The following is a 14,456-nucleotide window of genomic DNA, read 5'->3' as shown; positions in this document are numbered from 1 at the left end:
TCTATAGTTGGTGGTAGTGGAAAAACAACGGTATGTGTATCCACTGCATTTAGATGATTCCTAAATTACCTATCGGAAAATTATATAATAATATGTAAATGTCCTATTTTTATTTTTCAGCAAAAAAAATTAAAAGAAAAAAAAAAATGGTTGGTCCACCTCGTATTTATTGAATATATCATGTGTGGTCGTCCACAGATCACTGGTAGGTATACTTTACTAATTACATGTAATACCCGTAAAAGTTGAAGCGGCATAAGCCAACTGCCATTTTCGATCTGAGCAATTACAGACCACTACCTATTGGTTTAAATCAAACTGATTAGAAAAATGTGTGTTTGGAGTACCAGATAACAAGGTATCTTTGGACATATGTTCATGTATAAATAGGTGTACTCATATGAACCCCAAGCAGCTTGCAAACCGTTCAGGGTCGTACTTGCTTAAAGGGCAGTCGTTTAGTCTAATTTACAAACATGTCATAATCTCTCCACTAGGAATTTTAGATTCAGTATAAAGTTGTATAAAATAAATAATATTTTTCATAATTTTTTATGTTACGTATTAGTATTTTGAAGACTATTTACACATTTGTATTGAAAATACATTGTGATGTTTAATAAATAACAGTTATTCGGAAACAATTAGATATAAAAAAATTACATGAGAGAGAAAACATAAAAAATGCTTGTTAGGTGATAAAATAAAACAATATGAGCGTGTTAACTTAGGTGAGGTTGTATTTTAGCTATTTTAGCTAAAAGCAGTTATTTTGGTTACTATGTCAAAAAACATCACCTAAACATAAGGCCAACATACCAAATTTTATTTAAATCGAATATAGCGATTACAATTTTTCTAATTTTGACGCCCTCTAACAACTAAACGAAACAACTTTATACCAAGAATATGTGGTAGTTGCATGTAAATGGAATATTGGGACTCTCTGTATATACAGGGTGTCCCGGTACTTGATAGAAAAAAGTCGAGTACAAATAGATGAGGTCAAAATAATATAATGTTCTTCATATAATTTTTTTTCATACGGGCCTTCGTTAACAAGTTACGGGCCCTCAAAAGTGAAAATTAAAATATTGTTTTTATTTACGGTCTCTAAACTATTAACTTCATCATGATGCAAACTTGGTGATCGATAATACATGCGTACAGCTTGTTTTTGATGTAAGTAATATAAGTAAAAGTTCATTATGCCTAGAATGCCAGGGTCGGAAGAAGCCTAATGGTTAACAAACAAGTATTTTTCCATAGATGGCGATCGCAATCTTTCAGTATCAAAAATAGGTTTCCTGAGGAATTTACCAACGATAATACCCTTTTGGTTTAACTCGGTAAAATTAACAGTTTAGGAAATATTGGTGATTTTACGTTACAGTGCACATCGAGCGGCGCCTCCGCCATTTTTTTGTTTTTAATATTTTATTGGACATAATTCCTATGCTAAAACCGTACATATTTTTAAACTAAGAGCTTAGAAAATTTTACGGTCTGCTAATGAAATTTTCACTAACAAAATTTGACAAACACACTTTAATCATAACACAAAATAGAAAAAACAAAACAAGAATAAGTTATAATTAAAAGAAAAAATTTAAAAGAAAGAAAACTATGAAAATACATTTTCAATATGGGCACCTTCCACCTCCACACACTATCTAAATCTGCGATTGTTATTTGTTTGTACACGAAAAAGCATTTCTGGGGATGTCCAATATTATCACAATGAAAATTAATTCTTTGCAGCAATTCATCCCTTGTCTGTATTGGGGTTGCGGACACTAAACTTTTCAGGTATCCTTACAGGAAGAAGTCCATCGGGTTAAAGGCTGGAGAACGTGGTGGCCATGAAATTCCCAATCCATTTATAATCAAACACAATTAATAAATAATTTCGCACACCAATATTGAAATGGGGAAGAACCCCATCGTGCATGAACCAAACGTTTCTTCTGGTGTCTAATGGAACATCGTCTAATAGAGTCTGCAAATTATTTTGCAAAAACTCCAAATATAGATGTTCATTCAGACGTTCCTCAAAAACGGACCTACTTAATTATTACCCACTATTCCTGCCCATACATTAATTGAGTCCTCTAGTATCAAAACCCCTTAAATCCGTTTTTGATGAAAAATTAGATATACACTTTAAAATATTCCTACTAAAATTCCCTATTGATATGTTCATTCAAATGATTGCAAAAGTCACCTAATATAATATTAGATGACTTCATTCGAATGAACACATCAATAAGGATTATTTAGTAGGAATATTTTGATGCGTATATCTCATTCTTCATCAAAAATGGATTTAAGGGGTTTTAATACTAGAGGACTCAATTATGCTATTTTGTGTTATGTGTAAAGCGTGCTTTACACATAACAAATTTTGTTAGTGACAATTACATTGGCAGACAGTAAGATTTTTTATTTTAAAAATATGTACGGGTCTAACATAGTAATTATGTCCAATTAAAAATTAAAAATTGAAAAAAAATGGTGGAGACGCCGCTCGATGTGCATGTAACATAAAATCACAAATATTTCCTAAACCGTTAATTTTACGTAGTTGAATAAAGAGGGTTTTATCGATGATAAATTCTTTAAGGAACTTATTTTTGATACTGGAAGATTGCAATCGCCATATATGCAAAAATTCTGGGTTGTTAACCAATGAGGATAGTCTGTCCCTGGCGGTCTGGGCATAATGAAGTTTCANCAAAATTCTTATATTTTAAAGTAAATGTCATTGTGCATATATAAGTTTTACAAAGGAAAATGTGAACAGACTATTAACTGTATTGTCTCTCATTGAAGTAAGTAATGTACTCTCTGTAGTTATTATGTATATATGATTAACACAATTGCCTAATTACCTTACAGGTAATTATGTAATTAAAATGTAGATCAAAGTTCAAATAAACTCATTATAAATATATATTAACGAGTATAATACCTTTTTTTGTTAAGCGAAATTGTAATATTCTATTTATAATTTTATACTAAGGAAAAAATGTAGAATTATAGAATTCCTATAGCAGGAGTAATATAAGCGAAGAGGTGTCTAGCAGTCTGCGGTTAATAATAATTCATAATCCGTTATTATATTGTCAGTAAGTATTAATGTTCGGAACTGAAAAACGACGTTTAATAAATATTCATCGCAGTCCCTTCACTGTAAATGTTAGTGGTAAGAAGAATTTATCAAATTTCCATCCAGTCATGAATTAAACATTTAAAATAATAAACAGCATATAAAGTCGCATCTTATCGTTATTATTACTTACTTATCTAAACTAATCGTACATAAAATGTCAGTAAAAATTGGTGCTGCTACGAAGAAGTCTAGTTTAGTTAGTAACAGATTACCGTGTATAAATTCTTAGAAAGCTCTGATAATTATCACTTCACAGACAGATGAACTACATTTTACCAGACAGTATGGAATATGGATGTTTACAATTAAAAAACCCAATTCTGCCACGGTCAGCCCTTTAGAGAGATGTGTAACATAGTAATTTAAACAAATGCAATATAATGGTAGAAAGAATTCATTATTATCTAAATTACAAATTTCTATGACGACGTTTAGGTATGTAATTGGAAAATATAAGTAGGTTTTTAATACAAAAAATACGTTTATTCCTAAATCCTAATATGCATTACGATTAAAAAAATAAAGTGCCAAGAAAATATATAAACAATAAATTAAGAAGACACAGTGACAGAACAAGGAACTCAACAAATACTTTTACTGACTACAAAAATTTTGAAAAGTGCTAAAGTGAATGTATAAAATATATTTCAAATTTGATCATAATTAAGGCAGATCACTAAAGTCTTTTGAAAAATGTATCATAGTTGTTAGGATTTTTTTGATAAATGGCAAAACATGACCACAAGAAAATATCAAAGGCGCTAAAGTAAGTGTACAAAATATATGTGTAATAGAAAGGACAAAGAAAGGAAATTGAGTTTTTGATTTTCTGACTACGCCGATGTTTCGATTTTATTTAAAATCTTCTTCAAGGATAATAGTAACAAAAATAAAAATATAATAATATACAGGTTTGGAAAGTCCCCGGTACATCGGCCGTTACGTGAGAGCAATAAAGTAAGTCAAAGAAATCCGTGCGATAGACAAGGATGGCTATAGTGAAGACGTTTCATAATCTGAATAGTCACGTTTCGGGTTAGAAGTGGGACTGACTATTCAGATTATGAAACGTCTTCAATGTAACCATCCTTGTCTATCGCACGGATTTCTATGACTTACTTTATTGCTCTCACGTAACGGCCGATGTACCGGGGACTTTCCAAACCTGTATATTATTATATTTTTATTTTTGTTACTATTATCCTTGAAGAAGATTTTAAATAAAATCGAAACATCGGCGTAGTCAGAAAATCAAAAACTCAATTTCCTTTCTTTGTCCTTTCTATTACACATATATTTTGTACACTTACTTTAGCGCCTTTGATATTTTCTTGTGGTCATGTTTTGCCATTTATCAAAAAAATCCTAACAACTATGATACATTTTTCAAAAGACTTTAGTGATCTGCCTTAATTATGATCAAATTTGAAATATATTTTATACATTCACTTTAGCACTTTTCAAAATTTTTGTAGTCAGTAAAAGTATTTGTTGAGTTCCTTGTTCTGTCACTGTGTCTTCTTAATTTATTGTTTATATATTTTCTTGGCACTTTATTTTTTTAACCGTAATGCATATTAGGATTTAGGAATAAACGTATTTTTTGTATTAAAAACCTACTTATATTTTCCAATTACATACCTAAACGTCGTCATAGAAATTTGTAATTTAGATAATAATGAATTCTTTCTACCATTATATTGCATTTGTTTAAATTACTATGTTACACATCTCTCTAAAGGGCTGACCGTGGCAGAATTGGGTTTTTTAATTGTAAACATCCATATTCCATACTGTCTGGTAAAATGTAGTTCATCTGTCTGTGAAGTGATAATTATCAGAGCTTTCTAAGAATTTATACACGGTAATCTGTTACTAACTAAACTAGACTTCTTCGTAGCAGCACCAATTTTTACTGACATTTTATGTACGATTAGTTTAGATAAGTAAGTAATAATAACGATAAGATGCGACTTTATATGCTGTTTATTATTTTAAATGTTTAATTCATGACTGGATGGAAATTTGATAAATTCTTCTTACCACTAACATTTACAGTGAAGGGACTGCGATGAATATTTATTAAACGTCGTTTTTCAGTTCCGAACATTAATACTTACTGACAATATAATAACGGATTATGAATTATTATTAACCGCAGACTGCTAGACACCTCTTCGCTTATATTACTCCTGCTATAGGAATTCTATAATTCTACATTTTTTCCTTAGTATAAAATTATAAATAGAATATTACAATTTCGCTTAACAAAAAAAGGTATTATACTCGTTAATATATATTTATAATGAGTTTATTTGAACTTTGATCTACATTTTAATTACATAATTACCTGTAAGGTAATTAGGCAATTGTGTTAATCATATATACATAATAACTACAGAGAGTACATTACTTACTTCAATGAGAGACAATACAGTTAATAGTCTGTTCACATTTTCCTTTGTAAAACTTATATATGCACAATGACATTTACTTTAAAATATAAGAATTTTGAGTCAAACGTATTTTGCTTAAAACTGGAATATTTTTGTATAGTTTTAATAATTTTTTTTATACGGACTGCTTTCATAAGTAATATCTGAGGTTTCTTCAGATTATCGCTGATATTATCGAACTGTTGTTAAATAGGTTATGGAAAGACTTTTTGGAAACAGTTTTTTTAATACTAAAAACTATATACACTTTCCGTATGACTTGATATTTTTGTCTAAAGACTAGTCTTACCCCCGAGTACCTTAACAAAAATGTAATATACAAATCAAAACTATTTTATTTACACTTTACACTAAATTTTTCCTATATATTTTTGTATGGAAACAGGAAAATCTTTATATGATTCTAAAAGTTCCTTTGGAGTCACATTTTTCTTTCGTTATGTATTCTCAGATAATTAAAATAATAAATAACATCGGCACACACAAAAAAGTGGTCTGTACCTTTGATTTGACTCAGGCAAATCAGGTTAGTGAGCGCAACAAACATTAGGGGGGGTGTCTTATGTATTTTGATATGCTGAACCCAAATCTGTCTTTTAAGCTGTTTTCTTTTCCGATTTTGCAAAAATCGCAAAATAATAGTGAAAAATTATTAAAAAATAGCCAAAAATCGCAAAAATTCGCAAAAAAATTCGAAATAATTTTGACCTTGATCAAATATGTTTCTTATGTTTTTTGATATGTTGAATTCGAGTTTGAAGCTGTATCCCCCACAGATTTTGCAAAAAACGCAAAAAATAGTCAAAAATCATATTAATGAGAGTGAGAAAATTTAGAAAGCGGTTTTCTAGATTGGATCAAGTGTTCTTCTCATAAATTTTGTCGAGTCAAATTTGAATCCAAAGTCTGCTGAGCAAAAAAATGGAAATAGTGAATCCAAAAAAATCTTAAATAAATGTCATGAAATGAATTACTTCCAAATAAATTCGACTGACTCCAACCAGGCTTTTTTGATGTTGCTCTTACACTTGTCTTTTCTTGTAGCGAACACTTTTCTCTTCCCCTGCCTATGCAATGGTTTTCTCATTCTCTTCTGTCTATTCTGATTCGTTTCTCTCTTTAGTATCCAAAAGAAATCTGCCATCATGTTAATATCCCATCTTCCTTGGTCTCGATTCGCCATCTTATATCTTGATGAAATATTTCTCCTTGTTCTTCATTGTAGTCTTCAAGGTTTTGAGGAAAGTAGTCAAGGTGAGAGTGTAGGTTGTGCAATTTAAGATTCTTCAAGCAACCTAACTGTTTGAAATTTTTCAACAAAACCAACCAAATTTTCGTTATCCCCACCCTTCTCATTTCCTAAAAAGAGATATATTTGAAAGTTTGCCATGCTGCTTTTTCAGTGTCATTCATCCTTGTATTGAAATTTTCGTTTCGAATAGGAGTACGAATTTGAGGACTATTAAAAATACCTTCTTTCAATTTCGCATTTCTTGTCACTGGAAACTGCTCTCCTAAATATTGAAAATAGTCACTGTCTTTGTCCAGAGCTTTGAGAAACTGCGTCATGTGACCAAGCTCGATATGAAGAGGTGGTAGCAGAACTTTTTGAGGCTCAATAAGTGGTCTATGTAAGATGTTCCTTTACCCTAGATTCCTCCTTACTCGTTGGTCACTCTTTTTGAACGTAGTGATTCTTCCTATCCCTGTTATCTCATAAACAAAAGAAGCGGGGATATTTTGTGAACCCTGATTACCGGATCAGGTTGAAATTTTTAGATCACCGCATACCTACTTTTCATTGATGTAGTTTATTTTCTCCAACACTATCTGCAAATTCTCGTAAGTCGAATTCAAATTCAGCGTATCAAAATACATAAGAAACACTTGATCAAAGTCAGAAAAAAATGTTTCGATTTTTTTGCGGTACGTGATTTTTAGCGATTATTTGCTATTTTTGGTGATTTTCCGCTATTATTTTACGATTTTTGCAAAATCTGGGGGAATGCAGTTGAAAATACTTCAGATTTGGATTCAGCACACCAAAATACATAAGAAACTCACTTGATAAAGTACAGAACAAATTTTTTCGATTTTTTTTGCGTTCACTAATGTGATTTTTGTCGGTTTCACAATTTTTTGCCAATTACTCAAACTTTTGGGAGTGTTAAAGCTAAACAGACCTCAGATTCGGATTCAGTACGTCAAAATACATGAAGCCTACAGGGTGAAATCAAAGGTTCAGGCCAGTATTTTGTTGTGTGCCGTTATAATTAAATAATGTCGTGTCATCTTGCTGAATTTAATTAAGAAAAGTTCTTATAAATTCTTTTTTCTGATAGTGTTTTCATAGTATTGCAGTCATATGGCTTATTGTTCTGAGATTCTTATTCTCAACGTCTCATCCATTCTAATATTTTAGTCACTTAACCTTAGAACCTTATGTATTTTCGTGTAGGTCTTCTAGATCCAGTTTTGATTGTTCATAAATATCTTATCTCGTATCTTCTGTGACATATAATGCTTTACGAAATAAGATAAATCTCGCAAATCTATCATATTTCGCACCTCATATAACCTAAATATGTTTAGGTGTTCTCTCAGGCTATAATGTTATGCAAGAAGACTGGCCACTTCATAGCAGATTCCAGCCTGTTGATAGTTTTCTAGTCTTCTACCTTGATCATTGTTGGTGTCTTAGCAGATCAATGGATGTCTTATGCTGATTATTGACCATTCTTATTTGTCTCTGTACTGTATTTTTTGACATCTTTGGATAAGTGGTTGATGAATTTATCAGTTTTTTCGTTGCACTCAGGTGTTGAGTGTTGTTATGGTTCTGACATTTCCGCGCTAGTTTAAATGTGAAGTCTTCTATATGTTTGTAAAGTACAGAATTCTTATTGTTACCTAAAGCTTTTGGCTTGTAATGACACAATTAGGAAGGCTATCTTGAAAAAATAAAATGTTCAGAAAGTTTCTTTCTATAAAATAGATCTGCTTCTCTAGATAATTTTCTTTATATTTTTTATTATTAACGTTTCGAACACCGCTCTCTTCTTCAGAAGAGAAACTGGAGACAAAATTCGCTGGCCGGTACTTTTATTTTCTGTCTGCACTGATTTATAGCGATGCATAGTTTGAAGTCGCTGGTCTGTGACATTGCAGTCCTTGATTTTTATGGATGAATCATTCCCAAATCCAGGTAGTTCTAAGCTCCCATCTCGGTTAAAATTGGTTTGATTTTTATTTATCTCTATAGCTTCTTTATAGAATTTTATCAAAATTTTCTCTTTCTTTCTAGAACTCTCATGTTACTTACGTCTATTAAGTGCTTTCTATCTTCTTTAAGCGTTGTTATCCTTGAATATTTGTGTCTTCTTAACCTCGTGTGACAAGTGTTCCTGTTTCTCATGTACATGTTGGTACATGCTATATACACCAGGATCTTGTAGTACATCGTTATTGCAGGTCGCTTTGGGAGAAATTACTCCTATTTTTCTATAGGCAGTATTAATAATGTTTTCTTAAGAGGTGGCTTATCCTGTCAGATATTCATGTAAATGGGGTAGATAAGCATTTGTCAGATGTTTCCGTTTATCTTTCTTTTTAATGTCCTTCTGATGACTCGTTCAATATTTCTATTTGTATCCATAGTGTTAGTAGTATTAATATTCATTTCTTCTGAGAATGTTCTGGATTTTCCAAGTGTTCTGGATGGTAAATTGTGTATGTGTGGTGTACTAAAATACGATTTTCTTTCTTTTTGATAAACTAAATCTATCTCGTCTGAATCTACCTGGCTTTATCTATTTGACAATTGATCTGAATTTTATATAAAAATACACTATCTAAAGATATTTTTTTTGCTAAGTGACGTTACATATGACACTTCAGTAAAATTGTTACCTTAAAATTATTTATTCTCTTATCCTACATTTTTTATTCGACCTTATCGAACTTTATTCGAACTTGTCTTGAATCAGATTTATGAGAGTGTGTATCTTTTCTATACCATATCTTATCATGTGTACTATATCTTTTCCCCACTTTCAACAATAATCATAATGACTTGTTAAATCAGTTATTTTGTAAGATTAATTGCTATGCTAGCCCGGTAGAAATTTCGTAACAGTCGCCTAATCTTTTAAAAATATAGTTTTAGATGGAATATCAAGTATTAATATTGAGATAGCAATTCAATTAGAACCGCAAATGTTGTATTTGATTTTTCAATATTATTCTCAACACGATAATCAATGCACGTTTCCATAGTTGAAGTAGCCTCTCCAACGTCACATCTTTTGACGGATTCTGCTTTAGAATTAGCCACAATCGTCAAAAAAAAAACGTCTGAAACTATATAGTATAATCTTTCGGATGGGGCATTTAAATATGCAGCGATTTCTCTTGGAGCGTCTCTTATTTTATTAATATCAACCACTTGATTGGTACATTTTCTATTAGCACTTCTAATTAAAAAATATATTATTTTTAGTAAACTTAGGACACAAAGCAGATTATTTGCGATATAATAAATACATCTGAAAAGGCAAATGTCGTTTGAATATATGATATTCAGAAATTTTAATGTAATGTAATTTTAAACTAACACATGTTTTACACATTTTTACTTTCTTCTAAATATTAGACTTCTTTGATCGATATCCAACCAATTTAAGTTGGGCTTCAATTTTGAGAATCTTTTTATATAAATATTTTTTTTAACATTTGAAATTTTTAATATACAGGGTGTTCTACAAACTCTATGCCAAAGTTTGACAGATGGTAGCTGGGTTAATTTCAAACATTTTTTCTTATATGAACATAGGTCCGATTCGTTTTTATTTACAAGCTACAAGCATTTAAAAAAATATAATTTCATATTTCAAAGTAGCTTGATAAATAAATGTGATCGTTGTTATAATAATTATTATAATTTCTGTATGAAAAGTATGCAGATATTGTCTTTGTATATCGGTATTCCAATGAGAACACCAGACAGACAGTCCGAGAATACCGGCGAAAATACCCAAATAGACATCAACCTGCCCACACAGTCTTTAGTGCATCATTTCGTAGACTTCGGGAAGAAGGTAACTCTAATTCATAAAAAGCCATTCGTCCCATTGAAGTGAGTGTACAAAATGAAGAAGATATAATAGATGCTGTCATTGGAAGCTCTTCAATTAGTGTTCGGCGTATAGCAAGTTAATTTCATTCATCACCGAATTTTATATGACGTAAGAGAGAAATCTTACATCCGTTTCATCGCTACAGGCCCCCCCCTGGAAAGTTGATTACCACATACTTTATAACTCCTGAGGCGCATCCTTTTGACGATTTCAAGCCGCGTTTTTGTTAGTGCGACAGCTGGAAATCGGAATTTTCACGGGGTATGATAAATCGATTACCACATGTCGGACAAAAATAACGCACGATAGAAAAGTGTTTTTTCTAATCAAAAATTGTAATGTCCGACAAAAATGTATCCACAAATCGTCAGTCCGACAAAAAATGATGAAAAAAATTTCGTAAAAAATGTGCACATGTATTTATAATTTCTAATAAGGTATTTTTATGTATTAAGCAAAATTCCATATAAATATACAATATAGGGTATTTTAAAAAGACCTCCCGTAAATACAGGGGGTGAGAACGATAAAAAATAAGAATTTTTTGTCATATGAACTATATGTCTATCTCCTCAAGCTTACTTTGAGGAAAGTCACTTATTTTATAGTGTAATATTGTAAGAGTTTAATTAAAAGCCTTTTTTCTCGAAAATCGTCCGCATTAGGAAGTTCTAACAAGAGTACATTATTTGTAGAAAATAAAATTCTACAATAGAAATTGGAGCCCAAATGGTAAAAAAACCTAAAAAATAGAACTTAAAATGTCATAAGAATGTAGCATAACTAGCGCCCTCTATAAAATATACAAAAAATAATTAGACTAACGTATTTGGCACCCTTAAAAACCCCGGACTTCCAAATTTCATCAAAATAATTCGCACCGTTCGGAAATTTTCATAAAAATGTTATATAAAAAGTTTTTTCTACAAAACTGTTAAAAGTGGGCTTTTTAATTGTCATTTTTGATGTTAAAAATGTCATTTTTTGACACGCGTGTTAAAAGTAAGTTACTTTTAACACTATTTTGATGTTAAAAATGTCATTTTTTGACACGCGTGTTAAAAGTAAGTTACTTTTAACACTAGTCTTGGGTCAAAGCAGTGACTATTAGTCACTGGTCAAAGTTACATCACCAATGATTTTTTTTATTAAAGGTATAACACGGCAGGTATATTTTCTTCAATTTTAACAAATACTCAAAGTAGTTTTTGAAAAAATATTGTTTAATACACAGTTGAGAAGTCGCTTCTGCATTCACGAATATCTTTTACTAATTGGAGCTAGAAAAGAAAAACTCACTAACCTTTACTACAAAATCGGTACAATTCGCAACCTAGAAGGAAACACAATTTTTGAACAGAGCTGTTAATACTCGAAGTATATACTTGTTTTATTACTTCTCAACTTGAATCTGTATCCGTTGGAATTTGTTATGGTTTACTGTGAGTTATGAAATGAAAATGTTCTGGTGACAGTACTGCTCTAGGCTTTTGCCCCCTACAAACGAGCGAAACATAAACGAATTCCTCGACATACCCTGCTAACGTTAAACTTAAACATAAATAATCTCTTTACATAAACCAAATTGAAACTTATTACCTATAAATATTAGTTGCATTGACATGCTGTTTATGCACCAATCAGTGGTCAGCATATGTGGTCCGATAATATATTAAAATAGACTATGGGCGACAGACGCAGTGCGGGGGTTTTACATGTTTATCGAGGGTCGTTAAACCACTATAAAATAACAATTGCGAATGTTTGTAATCACAAACACAGTGGATGCTTGTCAAGTAGATTTAGTTTTTCGTCATCTTCTGTATTTTGTATGAAACCTGAACCAGTACCAACAAGTAATCTAGATGTGAAACGATGGAGTAATAAAAAATATTTTCTGAATACTTATTATTTTATCTGCAATGATTTTGTGCAAATATTTTTTCAATGCAGCTATTTTTTTTAATGGAAAATTAACAAACTTTTATCTAACCTTGTTAACAAAGATAAATTCTTGTAATGAAGCTGAATAGACAGCTTAACTGTTTTTGCATTTTAAGGATTGCTTCTGTAAAAGAAGGATAGTTGTCAAGTGATATTATCTTTAAAATTAGAGTTGACGCCTGAATATTTATGTAATTTTGCAAAATATTTTGATTCGATAGTCAAAAATGTGACTATCTATCTATCTATAAAGACTAATTAATTATTTTTTTTTGCCTGTATTATTCAGGCGCACTGATTTGCTAACTAAATTTTGTTTGTACATTTTTATACTAGCTTTTGTACTTTAATAATTTAAAAAGGTATTTCCATATGACGAAGCTATGTATGCTCTTCGAGATCAACTTCTAGGTAAAAAGCAACTTCAAAGATAAGCTGTTAATGATACTATAGGAAACTGCAGACTAAATCACCGTCCAGCGTTGAATTTCGCCGCCAATATACAGGGTGGAGCTTTAACTGGAATAAATTCGCCACCGGAGAGCTGAATAATTTTTCGAAAAATTCCTGAGACACCAACGTGTATTTACCTACCTTTTTCAAGCAATATATACGAAATGTAGTCCTCAAGGAGGGCGGAAACCACCCCAACTATTTTCTTCAAATGCAACAAACAATAGGGGGTGTGACCTCTCATTGGAAAGGTGACAAAAAGACGAATCCAGCGTACTGATCACATTTATTACACAGCCCCACACAAAAAATTGAAATTATTTTCTCCGATATCTGAGGAGGTGCTCTTTATGTTTTTGGGGTTGCTGAATCCGAATCCGGGGTCCGTTTAACCCCATCACGTCAGGGTCAAGGGCATCTGAAGGTCAAATTGCGGAATGACTATTAAAAAATCTGGAAAAATTTACGTTTTCGGGGTCGCTAAATCTGAATCTGGGGTTCTCTTGACCTTGAAGTGTCATAATCAAGGTCAAATAAAGGTCAAAACCCTAAAATTTGATGATATGATATTTTTGATCCCGGATTCCGAAAGAGCAGAAAATTTTACATCCGAATACGTATTTACCACAAACAAAACAGAAATGATATGGGGTTTGTGGGTTGTCATGCTCATGTCTATGGGTTCTACTACTTGTAGCTTTATACTCTGGTGAAGCCAAGGTAGCCACCTCAACAGAGCTGCGGTCACTGGATGACGACGCCTGCGGGCTCGCTTTCCCACCCTGACCAGCCGCCGATACTGGGGTTCCATCCCCCTGCATCGTAAATTTCTCCGTTGTGTTTGCCATGACGGCATACGCGTCCTGTTCCAGGGACTTTGCCGGATAGCGGGACAACTCCGTTGCCCGCCGTCACCACGGGGAGGTGCCCTGGATGCAAACACACGGATGAAATTTTTCACTCTTTCAGAATCCGGAGTAAGAAAATATTATATCGTTATATTACGACGTGATTGGCTCAAATGAATACCAGAATCGTGATCAACGACCCGAAAAATATCAACTCATCAAAGACCCAAGATCTCAATTTACAGCCAAAAGCTGGAAAATGGATTTGATTTTGGATGACCATCACGTGACCTACAAAGGTCTGTTCTAAAAAAAAAGTCAATACATATTCGGACGTAAAATTTTCTGCTCTTCAAGAATCCGGGGTCAAAATGATCATATCATCAAATTTTAGGGTTTTGACCTTTATTTGACCTTGATTCTGACACTTCAAGGTCAAGAGAACCCC

This window comes from Anoplophora glabripennis, unplaced genomic scaffold (assembly GCF_000390285.2).
Source record: "Anoplophora glabripennis isolate ALB-LARVAE unplaced genomic scaffold, Agla_2.0 scaffold949, whole genome shotgun sequence".
NCBI classification, from domain to species: Eukaryota; Metazoa; Arthropoda; class Insecta; order Coleoptera; family Cerambycidae; genus Anoplophora; species Anoplophora glabripennis.
This window is presented reverse-complemented; position numbering follows the sequence as displayed.